Source organism: Bos indicus, chromosome 20 (genome assembly GCF_029378745.1).
Source record: "Bos indicus isolate NIAB-ARS_2022 breed Sahiwal x Tharparkar chromosome 20, NIAB-ARS_B.indTharparkar_mat_pri_1.0, whole genome shotgun sequence".
Lineage (NCBI taxonomy): Eukaryota > Metazoa > Chordata > Mammalia > Artiodactyla > Bovidae > Bos > Bos indicus.
The window spans coordinates 17,091,912-17,107,690 of NC_091779.1; positions in this window are offsets into that span (position 1 = coordinate 17,091,912).

Genomic DNA, 15,779 nt, shown 5'->3' on the forward strand with positions numbered 1-15,779 from the left:
TTTTCTGTTGTCTTCCTTACTCACTTCAGCACGCCTTGGCCATAACACATTAATCCATTTGTCTGTTAAATATTAATTTCATCCTCCGCTGATACTGATTTTTTTTGTTTGTGTGTGTGAATGTGTCCTATCTCTCTATGTAGAGCAAACATTTTGAAGGTCAAGACCATTCCTTATATCTTTTTGTAACCTCCCCAGAGAAGGCAATGGCACCCCACTCCAGTACTCTTGCCTGAAAAATCCCATGGACGGAGGAGTCTGGTGGGCTTCAGTCCATGGGGTCGCTAGGAGTTGAATACGACTGAGCAACTTCACTTTCCCTTTTCACTTTCATGCATTGGAGAAGGAAATGGCAACCCACTCCAGTGTTCTTGCCTGGAGAATCCCAGGGATGGGGGAGCCTGGTGGGCTGCCGTCTGTGGGGTCGCACAGAGTCGGACACAACTGAAGCGACTTAGCAGCAGCAGCAGTGACTAGTACAATGTTTGCTATAGTACATGCTAGTATTGGCAGATTTTATTAAACATTGTTGAATAATAGTCCTAGAAATTTTCATAGTCTTTTATGATAACTGATATTATATGAACTGTGCTTCTTTTTTGACTCATTTAATGTTATATTTTCAGTGTTATGGAGGCAGTGCCCATACATTCATGTAGATTGTATACTGTACAAATCTAGAGGGGCCTGTTTACAAAGACAATCCTATGGTGATTGGAGGCTCTAATTTCAGGCAATTTCAGGCTCTAATGGCTCTGGAAAATGGAGATCAAAGAATGATGGCGCCGTGCTCAAAAATAAAACATATGTCTGTAACTGCAAAAGGCTACACAGATAAGAATAAGTCACGAGTACACTTGCTTTTGAACCAAAACTCAATAGAATAGGGATAACATTTTTCAACAAGTGGGTGTTTCCACTCCTTCTACTCCACTTTGCCATCCCAAGTAACTAAAAAAACAAACAACAAAAAAAACTTCCTTGAAGATTCAGTTTACTCCTGTCCTTAGCCCTCTAAATAGTTTATTTTTTGTCAACCCAGGTTTGGAGCGTTTGTGATGCAGAATCAGGAGATTCTATTGAGACAGACAGGATTAGAAAGCAGAGAGGACAAGAGAAGGAAAAATAATGCAGGGTCCTGACTCCTGCGGTTGGTGGAGAGATTGAGAGAATAAGAAGCTCAGATCAGGGTAGGCGGGGGGGGGGGGGGGGGGGGGGGGGGGGGGGGGGGGGAGGAGAGGGCAAGGTGCTTCAGGAAGTGCTGCAGACACGTTACAAGCGGACTCTCTTTATGCCTGCATATCAAGATAGGTTAGGTTCTGCTGTAGTTGCAGTGTGCAAACAGCTAAATCTCTGGCCTCACACAGCAAAGTGTATATATGCCAGTCCCAATCTCCCAATCCATCCCACATCCCCTTTCTCCACTTGGTATCCATGTTTGTTATCTGAATCTGTTCTAACAAAAGCTCATTTCTTACTGAACATCTGATTCAGGTACCACCCGACCCGTGTGTGCAGGAGTGCTCTATTTGGTGACTTTGTGGCCTCAACTGCTTTGATCTGGACTCTGCCTTCATAGGAATGGCAGGGGAGGAGGGGACAAGGAGACCTCACAGTCTTCAAAGCTTTAGCCAGGAAGAAATTTTTACCTGAAGCCCCAAGGCTGCCTGACTGCAGCGGGGCTGGGAAGCAGTTTTACACAAGCCTGGGAAGTGGAAACTATATGGATGGGCTCTGCTAATACCTACCTCTGGCTCTTCAGAAGCACTGGAAGGACTGGAATTGCTTTTGCTTTGGGTGGCTGATGGTGTCTCTTACAGGCTATACCTCTCTGAGACTGGGCCACAGAGGCCTTGGAATTTATTTGGCTTATACAGAAAAAGACAACTATAGGTTATAAAACTTCCTTAAAAGTTTCTAAAAAATACAATAAAGTAACTGTCATCCTGCTAAGTATTTATTATAAGAGCTTTTGAAAGTTTCTGTCCCCTTGCTCTCTCTTTTTTTCCCTTTAGTGAGAAAATACTCATGAATGCAATTACTTCCATGACTTATTCAGAGGAAGTTTTAAATTTGGTTTTATTTCCTTTGTTTCCTTGATATTCACTTTATTAGGCATCTTAAGATGGAGAAAAGGTTATAAATTCCCTTCAGTGTCATTGAAAGGAAGCCTGTCTAGAATAACATAAATGTGATGGTCATTCATGATTCCTTTGAGCTTTATGACTCTTCCAGGAAAATAAAGTCTGTACTGCAAATTCATAGGAGAAACGAAGCTGGCAGCATGTGTCTAATGTGATTTCTTAGCAAGTGTATTTTAGCAGAGGACGAAAGATTATAGAACTACATACAATCTTTTTTTTTGAAAATAGTAGGATAAATTAGGAAACAATTTTAGGTTTTTCTGCAATTTCCTCAACAGAAACCACTATATTTTAGGAGAGATCATCTGATTATTTGTGTCTTGACAACATTTCGACAGTTTCAACAGGTGGTCCATACCATTAACAACAGCAACGAAAACCTAGTTGTCATAAATAAGAGCAAGAAAAGGCACGATTGAATATTTCAGTCTGCAATTACATTTTCTGCATAATTAGTCATAACTTGAGCATCCAAACATAGATGCTTGCGTAATTAATTATGACTTATTTAAAAGCACTCGGGTTGTGACACTTTGTTCTTCATTTCCTGCAAATCAAATTACCGAAGTTTTCATTTCATTTAAAAATAATTTTCCCTGCTTAATTTTTTTTTTTAATTTCAATGGAGATATAAGGTTGATTACAGACTAAATAACTGAGGCAGTAAGGTAAACACCATGAAGGAAGGGAGGGAGGGATAATATCTGAAAGCCTAAGATTGCAGAGGGTTAGAAGAGCTTGCTCTGAAGCTGGGGGCGGAAACTGAGGATAGGGCTGGCAGGGCTAAGTAATGAATGATTTTCATGGTGTTTTTGATTGGGTTATCTTAGCTGAGAAAAGATAACACATTAAAAGAAATAACACAGATGAAGAAAGCCTAATGATCAAATGATTAAACATTTGGAGACAAAGCTAACTGCCATCTTTTGAAACACATTCATCTGAAATATTCTGTTAACCAATGAATATGTTATTTTTAGTAGATTTAGATGGTGTTCCTTCTTTACCGATAGAGTCCATGGATTGTTGGAAGAGAGTCAAGATGTACTGCCTGGACGTGTGCTTTGGCCTTTTCTCAAAGATTATGTGATGCCACCTTGATAACTTTGTCCACGGAAAGGGCTTTTAACTGTTGGCAAGTGCCTTTTCTGTTTCTCAGCTGACTCAGTGGTAGAGAACCTGCCTGCAGGAGATGCGGGAGACAGGTTCATTCCCTGTGTCAGGAAGCTTCCTTGGAGGAAGAAGTGGCAACCTACTCCAGTATTCTTTATTCTCTCTTTATTTACTTTTAGTGGGAGGATAATTGCCTTACAACATTGTGCTGGTTTCTGACATACACGAACATGAGTCAGCCATAGGTATACCTATGTCTCCTCCCTCTTGAAACTTTCTCCCACCTCCCACCCCATCTCACCCTCTTGGTTGTAACAGAGTACCGGTTTGAGCTCCCTGAGTCATACAGCAAATTTCCACTGGCTTTCTGTTTTACATGTGAAAAATGTGTATGTTTCCATGCTACTCTCTCAATTTGTTCCTTCCTCTCCTTCCCTCGCTGTCCACGAATCTGTTCTTAAGTCTGCATCCCCATTGTTGCCCTGCAAAGAGGTTCATCAAAACCATCTTTCTAGATTCCATATATATGCATTAATATATGGCATTTATTTTTCTCTTTCTGAATCACTCTGTATAATAGGCTCTAGGTTCACCCACGTCATCAGGACTGACTCAAATGTGTTCCTTTCTATGGCTGAGTAATATTCCATTGTATATATGTACCACAGCTTCTTTATCCATTCATCTGTGGATTTTCATCTAGATTGCTTCCATGTCCTAGCTATTGTAAATAATGTTACAATGAACATTGGGATATATGTGCCTTTTTCAATTATGGTTTCCTCAGGGTATGTGCCCAGTCCACTCCAGTATTCTTGCCTGGATAATTCTATGGACAGAGGAGACGGATGGGCTACAGTCCAGGGAGTTGCAAAGAATTGGACACGACTGAGAAACTGAGCAGGCATGCACTCAGGTGCCTTTTCTGGCGTGATCAGGCTTGAAAGCCAAATGATTTAGACCTACTAGGCCTCTCTGTATATAAACACAGACCAGTGCTTCTTAACCTTTCCTGGTAAGTATTCCTCAGAGTATGACATTGAATTGATATCTCTAGAAGTCTGGGACCATATTCTAACCATGTATCAGAAATAGGAAAATTCCTTACTTTTTTATGTTAGAAATTCATGTGAATTTTAAAATTCTATACCTATGTCTGTTTTAACATTAAAACAAACTTTTAAAAACATAAACTGTGGGAAAACATGAAACTGTTTTCTGCCTAACTCAGTGGTTAATAAGTGAGATCTTTTCCAATAAGTCTCTCCACCGTGGAGATGAGTGATGGAGATTATCACAATACATCAGTTTTGGTGTCCAGGAAATCTCTCTTCTCAATATTTCAGACCCAAATTCATATATATCAGGACATAAATATCTGCAGACTTTTTAGAGTTTTATAAGCTATGTTGACACTCCAAGTGGAGGTTCAGGGCATTTTCATGCAACAGTTGATGACATGTCACTAATTAACATTTCATTGAGAGCTGCTGTGATGTGGCTAGCTGAAATTATCTGACCCATTTTTACCACTTCATTGACCCCAATGAGAAGATCAAGAGGCAGGTGCTTTGGGGTGAGGCATTCTTAGTAAACAAAATCTACTGTTAGACTGTGTAACAGTCTTAATATATTTCACTACTCCTACCGCTTGTCACAGATTTGATGTTAATTGTACATCTGTCTATGTATTCAGGCTTCCGTAGTGGCTCAGATGGTAAAGAATTTGCCTGCAATGCAGAAGACATGGATTTGATCCCTAAGTCAGGAAGATCCCCTGGGGAGGGGAATGGCTACCCCCTTTAGTTTTCTTACCTGGAGAATCCCATGAACAGAGGAGCTTGGCAGGCTACAGTCCATGGGGTCACAAAGAGTCAGACATGGCTGAGCCACTAACATTTTTACAAAGGGCACAATAACTGTAACGTGCCTGAATCAGCCTCAAACCATTCTCTTCAACCCCCGGTCTGTGGAAAATTTTTCTTCTGCGTAATTGTTCCCTGGTGCCAAAAAGGTTGGGGACCACTGCTATAGTATAACAGTTCCCCTGGACTAAGTGTGAAAATACAGGGCACCTCTCTTTTCTGAATTAGAAGTCCCGTATTGGCAAGGAGATTTTAAAACTGCTAATGGGGATGAAAATCTCACGGGAGAGGAATGACCCAGAGGAAGGCTTCTGCCTTCCTTCTGCCAAAGAGAACTGGTCTGAGAACTGCTCTCAAGCATCTGCAAAGCTAGGATCTTGGATGTCCAGATCTGGAGATGGGTGAGATGGCATCAAGGTTTTCCTTTAATAACAAGAGCCCTTCACACACTGTTGATTCAAATCAAAGGGATCCACATCCGTTTTCACATCTCACTGATTATTTTGTATATGGTGCTACATGTTCACTTAGGCTCAGAATTGCATCCATATATTTACAGCTTTCTATGATCTCTTCTACTTCATTTGCTCTTCTGAAATATTTCCAATTATTTGGGTGCCCAATTGTTCGTGAAGTGGTCTCTCAGTTTGTGCCGAGAAGGCATTTTTATAAAAAAAAATAAAGATTTGTCATGATGATGATGATGTTATATGCTGATTTCAAAAAGACCTGACCATTTATGCTCATTGAGATATTAAATGATTTCCCTACTTCCAAACTTTGAAAGAATCTTTCTTTCAAATCTTTTAGTAATTTTTCTTTTGTGGTTGATGAGGTCTTCTTAGCTGATGAGCTGCAACAGGAGAGTCTTTGTAACCGATCAGCCTGTATTCGGAGAGCTTGAATGAAGCAATTGGGCCCAACTAAACTTTTAGTTCACAGATTTTGGAGATAGCGGTGTCAATCAGAAATGAGGATGCCATTCTGGGATGAGGGTCTGAGAGTCTGAGAGGTCTTTTTCAGCCTCTACTTACAGTCTTCTGACATAGTAGACAGAGCTGCCTGAAAATAACTCATAGTCTCTCATTGTCTTAGAGGAAACTGTAGTCAGATTCATCCTAGCTGTTATGTAGGATGTTGATATTTCATTATTTGTCAGGTCAATTGATGCTGGACATAAGAGGAAGATCCCCATGACAGCACTGACTTAAAGTATCTAGCAAAGCTTAGACTCAGCAGGGTCATTGGTTAGGGTCATTGCTAGTAAGGAGTGCCTTTGTGCAAAGTGCAGAAAAGCTACTCCTTTGGGCAAATGAATGACCAAAAAACACCCCTTCTTTAGGGTGGATGCAGCCCATCCCAGATAGTGGTTTAGATTTGAGCCCCCTCAGACTCTGTCCCCCAGGTACCTTCGTACAGTGTTCTAAGGTGCACCCTGGGGGTCCCTGTTGATATTCCTGACAAGAGTGTTATAGGAGTCCCAAGACACCACAAACAGAGAGGATGCCAGCAGTCAGATAGGTTGAAAGGAGTGGAGGAGTGAGAAATAACAGATTCCTCCTGGTAATAGTACTAGGGGATGAGACGGTGGGAGGAGGTTGAAATTGGGAGGGTATTGTCAACCATGGGAATAGCAAAGGGTTTTTTCCCTTCTTTTATAAACTTGCTTGGAATGTCAGTTTTGGAACCTGATAGGAGCCATCCCTTCCTTGGTACCTATGTTGCTGGTGCCTATCTTCTCCATCTTTGTCTTCTTAACATCCCTTACCAGGCCTAAAGGGTCACGACTATCAAACACGATCACATTCTTTTTATATTAGACACTATTTATGCTTAAAATAATAGATTCCTGCAAATAAAGGTCAAAGTGATATTTGAGAAACTTCTTCTTTCTTCCTGTTCTCTTACCTGTAGTACTCTTGATTTTCTTCTAAGTTCTCCTTATCCTTCATACCCAGCTCAGGTCTTATCCTCTGCTAAACTGTCTGCTGATCACTCCAGGTGTATGTAGACTTCCCTGAACTTTCATTACTCTACGATCTGTACCATATACTTATTACCCTCAAGTTGTTTTATGTGTTGAGATACTTTTCTTCCATAACGTTATCAGTTTGTTGAGGGCAAGGACTACACACATTGTAGTTACATCTTCAGTGTGTCTTGCAAAAAGGAAAGTGAAAGAAAAGAAAGTGAAGTAGCTCAGTCGTGTCCGACTCTTTGCAACCCCGTGGACTGTAGCCTACCAGCCTCTTCCCTCCATGGGATTCTCCAGGCAAGAGTACCGGAGTGGGTTGCCGTTGCCTTCTCCAGGGGATCTTCCCAACCCAGGTATTGAACCCGGGTGTCCTGCATTGCAGGTGGATGCTTTAAACTCTGAGCCACCAGGGAAGCCCCTCCAAAAAGGAAGTGCTCACTAAAGCTTTAAATTCCTAAACTTTAACTCCTAATTTTAAATGCCTATGCTTTAAAACTCTAAACTTTAAAACTACTAAACTTTAAACTCAAACTGGTTTGAGAAGGGCTGGAATTGAAAACCTCAATATATGACTTTCCATTACCTGTGATAAATTGAGAAAGTGATATATTATGGAAAACTAAACCAACACACAATGCTAAAAAGTCTTGCAATCAATTGTTTCCACTCATGAAGACCTCACTAAGGGCTTCTGACCTGCAGCTAACTACATATGTTGGTGTATCATAGCATTCTTCTTTGCCAGAAGTCTAACTGGAATGTTAATGAAGAGCGAAAGGATGGAAAGGAGATGGCAGGAAGGTGAAGGAGGGGACACTAGAGGCCTGGAAAATCATCAGGGGGGAAGCTACCAAGTGACAAAATGGACAAGGAAATTCTGACGCGAAAATTTCAGAATTTGCATAGGAAAGCTGGTGGTCTTGCAGAGCTTTAGGGAATAAATCATTCTGGGCAGTTAAGCTTTCTACATGGTTGGGGACTAGATATTTTTTAGTATGAAAACTTGTTTATTTTAATCATTTGGGATAGAAATATTTGGGATAGAAATAGAAAATGTGTTACAGATTTTAGTAGACATTTAAGGGTGACTATTTAACTTACTATGGAGAAGGCAATGGCACCCCACTCCAGTACTCTTGCCTGGAAAATCCCATGGACGGAGGAGCCTGGTGGGCTGAAGTCCATGGGGTCGCAGGGAGTCGGATATGACTGAGCGACTTCACTTACACTTTTCACTTTCCTGCATTGGAGAAGGAAATGGCAACACACTCCAGTGTTCTTGCCTGGAGAATCCCAGGGACGGGGGAGCCTGCTGGGCTGCCGTCTATGGAGTCGCACAGAGTCGGACACGACTGAAGCAACTTAGCAGCAGCAGCATTTAACTTACTAGCAATAGCAAATTACTCCAAAATGTCAAGGCTTAAAACAACAAACATTTATTATCTCACAGTTTCTGCGAGTCAGGAATCAAGTATGGCTTAGCTAGGTGTCTGTAGCTCAAGGTCCCTTGTGAAGTTGTAGCCCAGCTGTCATCAGGTCTCATCTGGAGGTGTGACTACGACGGGAATGGAGATCCACTGTCAAGCTCAATCATGTGGTGTTTGGCAGATCTTGGTCCCTTGTCACATGGGCTTTTGCACAGAGCTGACTCATGACAAAGTTTAGGGCAGACCCACAGCAAGTGATTTAAGAGATCACACGTGGGACTTCCTGGCAGTTCAATGGCGAAGACTCTGCACTTCTTGTGCTTCCACTGCAGGGGGCGTGGGTTTGTTCCCTGGTGGGGAAGCTAAGATCTCACATGCTGTGAGGCATGGCCAAATATAAAATAAAGTAAAATAAAATAATACAGAAACTGATAGCACCATTAAAGAAAAATATCTCACGTACCTAAAATGAAAGCCAAAATCTTTTTATAATTTGCTTTTGGAAGTGATAGCTCACCACCTTTTTCTATTTTATCCTTTAGAAGTGAGTCTGTAAGTCCAGCCCACACCCCAGAGTAGGGGATCACACAAGGTGTGAATACTTGCAGTCTGCCGACCACAGACCTTTGATAGTCATGTTAATGTTGCTTGCCTATCGGCAGGTTGATTGGAACAAGTGAAAGTCGCTCATTTGTGACTGACTCTTTGTGACCCCATGGACTATAGAGTCCATGGAATTCTCCAGGCCAGAATATTGGAGTGGGTAGCCATTCCCTTCTCCAGGGGATCTTCCCAACTCAGGGATCAAACCCAGATCTCTCTCATTGCAGCCAGATTCTTTACCAGCTGAACCACAAGGGAAGCCCTGATTGGAACAGGGGTGGAGAATATCATCTCTTCTGGGAATTTGAAGGAGATGCAGGGAGAATTAGCCAGTCTCTGCATGTGTTTCATTCTGAAATAGAAAACTTCTGGAGATGTGGGGTATCTATCTTGCCTGGGAGAGAGGCATGAAAGTGAAAGTGAAAGTGGCTCAGTCTTGTCCGACTCTTTGTGACCCCGTGGACTATACAGTCCATGGCATTCTCCAGGCCAGAATACTGGAATGGGCAGCCTTTCCCTTTTCCAGGGGAATCTTCCCAACCCCAGGATCGAACCCAGGTCTCCCACATTGCAGGCGGATTCTTTACCAGCTGAGCCAGAGGGGATTGAGAGAGGCACAGTGTGATCTATTCACACTATGAAGTAGACACTTGTAAAGAAGCAGAGACGAGACATGAGCAGGGAGCATTCTCTGGATTCCCATCTGCTCTTCTGACTTGTGTTTCATGAAACATCTCCATAGCCCTTCCCTTTAAAAAAATTCTTTATTTAAAAAATATTCATTTACTTGGCTGCACTGGGTCTTAGTTGCAGCATATGGGATCTAGTTCCCCAACCAGGGCCCCCTGCACTGGGAGTGTGGACTCTTAGCCACTGGATCATTAGGGAAGTCCCTGTAGTCCTGTAATAGAATTTCCCCTGATTCCTCCATGACCTTCTCAGCTAAGTCATGTTGGTTCAGATACTTGCTCAGAGAGAAACCTTCTTTGCCATCTTACATATAACATGATAAAGAGAATTTAAAAAATCTTTATGGACATTAATTTCACTGCTATTTAGTGAATTCCTACTCCATGCAAAGCAGTATCCTAGACAATGGGAATACTGTGGTGAACAAGATGGAAGAGACCCCTTCTCTCATGTATCTTATTGTCCAGTCCAATCATTTTTAATGCTGATGGATTAGAAGGTTAAGATTTACTGATGTGATGCTGTTTATATACCTCTACATCAAATAATTCCATGCTTTTGAGCTGCTTTTTAGATTTGGTTTCCATATTTTACGTTTTCCTTCTTGGCTTCTACAGTTTTTGAGGGAAAGAAGGGTGTTATTTTATTGTGGACCTAGGTGGCTCTAGTGGTAAAGAATCTGCCTGCCAATGCAGGAGACATAAGAGACATGGGTTTGATCCCTGGGTGGGGACGATCCCCTGGAGGAGGAAATGGCAACCCACTCCAGTATTCTTGCCTGTAGAATCTCATGGACAGAGGAGCCTGGTGGGCTACATCCATGGGGTCACAAAGAGTTGGAAATGACTGAAGCAACTTAATACACACACACAGATATTAGGTGTTCAAAATTGTTAGCCTTGTGTGTAAAGTAAGAGTAAATTGTTTATAGAGTTTTTTACATACTTTCATTTATCTGTTTTGATGCTCAGTAGCCTTTCTTTCGTACTTTCTTTTTTCCATCCATGCTCTAGATGAGTGAGATTTCTGGAGACAAAAGGAGTCACAGTGAAGTTATGTACTTATTTCAGTGATTTGTCAAAGCTCAAAACACTTTGAAGGTATGTAATCACTGAGAAGTTTCAACTTGATCGTGTCACACCTAATGAGCAGGAATTGAATTCCTATTCAGCAAATATTCACTCTTTTCCCTCTCCCCCTGGGGAGAAGTATTTATCCGTACTTCACAGATTTTGGGTTTGGCAAAGCAGTTTGCTTTGGTCAATGAAATTGGAATGGATATAATACAAGCAGAGGCTTTAAACGTATGTGTGAGGTCTGGCTTGGTCTCTTGCATTTTTGTGATTGTGCAGAGAAGAGCATGCCTTAGATAGCCACCATCTCTTCAGGCTGGATCCCAGAATGAAACTGTGGAGCAGACACAAACCCAGCCTCAACCCTGGAGCCAAGCCCTTAACTCTCAGCCTGAAGCAGAGCTGCTCCAGCTACTCTGCGACCCTCGACTGAGAAAGGCACATGCTTGCCGCCATAAACTGTTGTTTGGGATGGTCTGTACATAACATTATTGCAGTAATGTCTGTCTACCACAGCCAGAGGGGCAAAATAATAGAGCATTTTAGTAGACCGAATAAGCCCCCCAAAAATGCCCATGTCCTAATCCCTCGAACCTATGAATGTATTATCTTAGATGGCAAAAGGGACTTTGCACATGTGATTAAGTTAAGAATTCTGAGATGGGGAGATGATACTGGATTATTCCATTGAGTCCAGTGTAATCTCCAGGGGTCCTTAGAAGAGGGAGGGAGGAGAGTGAGAGTGAGAGAGGGGGATGTGATGACAGAAGCGGAGGTCAGAGTGACCAGGCCACGAGGCAGGGAGTGGGGACAGGCTCTGCAAGTTGCACAAGGACACCTTTTAGAAGGAAACATCATTGATGATACCTTGATTTTAGTTCTTTAAGATCTGTTTTGGGAAAAAAAAAAGATCTGTCTTGGAGTTTTGACTCTAGAATGGCAAGATATTAAATTTGTATTGGTTTAAACCCCTAAATTGTCATAATATGTTAAAGCATCAACAAGAAACTAATACAAATATATTAAGATTAAATAGATAATTAATATTTCTCTCCCTGTTAAAGGAAAATGCTTATATTTAGAGTAATATACTATAGCATCATCCTACGAATGTGTTCAGTAAGTATCCTTTCCAAAGTCAATTGCAGTATATTTCCATTTTTATTTAATGATTGAGTAATAAAGATGATGGCATTCATTATTTTCTAAGTAGATTGTGACTCACTCAGAGGAGTCACAATTTGTATTGTATTAACTGCATATAGGTAGTTTGTATTAACTGCATATAGGTGAGGGTAGGGTAAAGTTTGTCAAAATTAATAAATATTAAAGATATAAAATATTTTGTCAGAAATGCAGATTTATTACTTTCAAGTAATTACTTTCAAGTAATACACATAACTAAAATTATATTAATGAAGAGCTAGTAGAGGTTCCTAATCTTTGATGCTTTAAAAATACACCTGCCTATACCCTACCCATGGGCCTCCCTGGTGGTACTAGTGGTAAAGAACCTGACTGCCAATGCAGGAGACGTAAGAGATCTCTGAGTTCAATCCCTGGGTTGGGAAGACCCCCTGGAGAAGGGCCCAGCAACCCACTCCAGTATTCTTGCCTGGAGAATCCCATGGACAGAGGAGCCTGGCGGGCTACAGTCCATGGGATCACAAAGAATTGGACATGACTGAAGTGACTTAGTATGCACACACACTCTACCCATAGAGATTTTGGTACAGAAAAAGCAAAAGAGGTTAGGGTTTGGGGAATCTGTGGTTTTTTTCTCTTCTATAAACAATTTATTATTTATAACTTGCAGATATATGTGAAAGTACAAAGTAGTTCCTCACTTTTTGGGAGGTTACATACTCTCACCTAGACTTAATAATCACTTCTATTTTGCTTTATTTGCTTTATATGTTTTAAAAACTTTCTATCATGAAATTTCAAGCTTAAAAGTAGAGACTATCATACAGTGAACCCCTATGTGCCATTGACGAGTTTCAATAATCACCAATTCATGCCAAGCCTGCTTCACCAGTGCCACCGGCCAACTCTCTCCACCCACCACTGGCTTATCTCAGATACATTTTTGTGAACAAGTATTTTAGCCTGCATTGTAAAATGATAGAGGAGTCTTTTAAAACATATAACTCCGATGTAAGCATTCAATTCAGTTCAGTCAGTCGTGTCCGATTCTTTGTGACCTCATGGACTGCAGCACACCAGGCCTCCCTGTCCATCACCAACTCCCAGAGCTTGTTCAAACTCATGTCCATCGAGTCGGTGATGCCATCCAACCGTCTCATCCTCTGTTGCCCCCTTCTCCTCCTGCCTTCAATCTTTCCCAGCATCAGGGTCTTTTCCAGTGAGTCAGTTGTTTGCATCAGGTGGCCAATGAAGGTGTAAAAATCCTTCAGCTTCAGGATCAGACCTTCCAGTGAATATTCAGGACTGATTTCCTTTAGGATTAACTGATGAGAGCATTATTCCTAATAAAACTAACACTTTTAAAATATGTTCACAGAACCGATTCAGATTATGTATAATCTCTATTGTTAATAAACTCCATAAGGGAGTTCCTGCTCTTCCATGGCTGTGAAGCACTGCTTTGAACACTATTTTATAATGTGATCTTATGAAAATACAAGGGAAGCTTTCAGAGGATTAAAGATGCTCAAACTCAGTTTGTTCTTTGAACTGTTTTATACATGGACATGAAATGCTTGTTGATATTGAATTTTTAAATTGATCAATTATTCGTTCCTATGGGAGGGTAGAGAGAAGGTGAGAGGCATGGTTTCTGAGCTACACGAGATTACCATGTGAAGTAAAGAATGAAGAACTGAACAGAGAGTTTGAGACAAGAGGTGATCATACTTGCCTTGGGGGGACCAGGAGGCAGAACATACACAGTTGCCAGAGGTTGGCTCAGCTGTGGGCTCAGCTTGGCATCTTGGATGGGAAAGTTAAGCCAGTAGGATACGACACCAGGTCAGCGCCAGGCAGTGGTTTAGGAACCAGGAGACATTCCAGGGGAGAGACTGGAAACATGGCAAAGGCTGGCCAGCAGAGTGGCTCCAGCATCGTTCCATACCAGCAGTGGTCTGAGCTCATGGATTGTGTAAACATTCACATTAAATGGAGATGCACTGTGTATAGAGCTTCCAGGTGCGTAGTGGTAAATAATCTGCCTGCCAACGCATGAGAAGGAAGAGACATGGGTTTGACCCCTGAGTTGGGAAGATCCCCTGGAGAAGGAAATGGCAACCCGCTCCAGTATTCTTGCCTGGAAAATTCCCTTGACAGTGGAGCCCGGTAGGCTATAAGTCCATGTGGTTGCAAAGAGTCAGACACTACTGAGCACACACGCATGCACTCACAGTGTGTATCTGCATCTATGTATGTCAGACAGACATCTCCTGCCAAGGCAGGAAGTGAGATCCTTGAGCAGACCCCTGACTGGAGAGGGCAATATGGGCTGAGGAAATGTTCCTTTTTCCTGACTCTTACCAGAAACAATTGTAGGCATACCTCCTATTCACAAGGTATTTCTGACCCATTAACTGGAATGATTCTCTTCTTTAGCGGTCATGCAGAAGGCAGCCACAGTGAAGAGAACCTGCTTTGTCTGTTCTCCTCCAGGCTCTACCCCTCATCGTGCCAGGCTGCCTGTCTCAGAGAATAAAAGATGCTCACGTGACAAGTGCAAACTGAGAAAAGAAGGGGCAGGAACAGGATACCCAAGGGCGCTGCTGTGGCACAATGTCTGGACAAGCTCCTGGAGACTGAACTGAGGTCGCTGGGAGCGGCGGAATCAGAATCCAGAACCTCCAAATCTAAGGCCTCACGGGACCCTGGCTCATTCATTTCTAAATATAAAATTGAAGTAATCACTGATCAAATGTGCCACTGAGAAGAATAATGAAGAGCTAATAATTGTTTTCCTTCCCATTGAAAGAAACACATCACACTCAGACGCCCATTTACAGATATTTTCAGTTAAAGTGTCACATAATATTTGTTATATCAGCAGGAGAATGGAAATCGAGTTGGCAGTGAAGTATTGCAGTGACAACTGTTACCTTGGAAACCGTAGTGAGCAATCATAATTACAATTAGCAAGGCTTGCACAAAGTATACATAAATATTCGCATGCCAGAGTTGAGTGTCATGTACACCCAACAGCAGAGTAAACGGTGTGACTGCTGCTTCTTTCTCTTTGACACGTCCTTGTAGAGAGTTAGGTTCCATTAAGAGATATCACAGCTTCTTTGAATTTAGGTGAATATATTTCCTTATGTGTTGGTTTTGGGGCTTGTAACATAATGACATTTGACACAGAGTGGATTACATGGAAGCTTCAGCTGACCCTTAGTTGAAGTATGACCTGAATGACTTTTAAACAAAGCCTGATCTCAGAAGAAAATAAGGCAATTGTAAATAATAAATGGTGTCATAGCACAATTACAGGAGTGCTCTGGGGAAAAGTGCGGCAACACAGAAGGAATGGTTAAAAGGTGTGATTTAATCATTCTCAGCAACTTGACTCTTAGTTTCTTTATTGCCTTGGAAGTGTCCCTTTTGATCAGACTGCTCTGTCAAAATCACGAAGGAAGTCAGAGGAAGAGTGATACAATTATTCTCACTCGGACACAACCAGGCGTGTCCTGTCTTCTGCGAAGTCTTTCATGAACAAGGGAGAAAAGAAGTGAAGTCAGGAGTATGTGTGAGTCTGTATTCCTGTACTCTTGTGGGAACAAAGCTTTGAAGGTAAACACATCGTCACAGCAAAACCATTGTTATTTTCAGGGCCACAGGGCACGCCAAAAACTTCATCTTCCAGCACACAGTAGAGTTTTCTGTTCGGCTTGTCTGAGCATGTTGGCTGC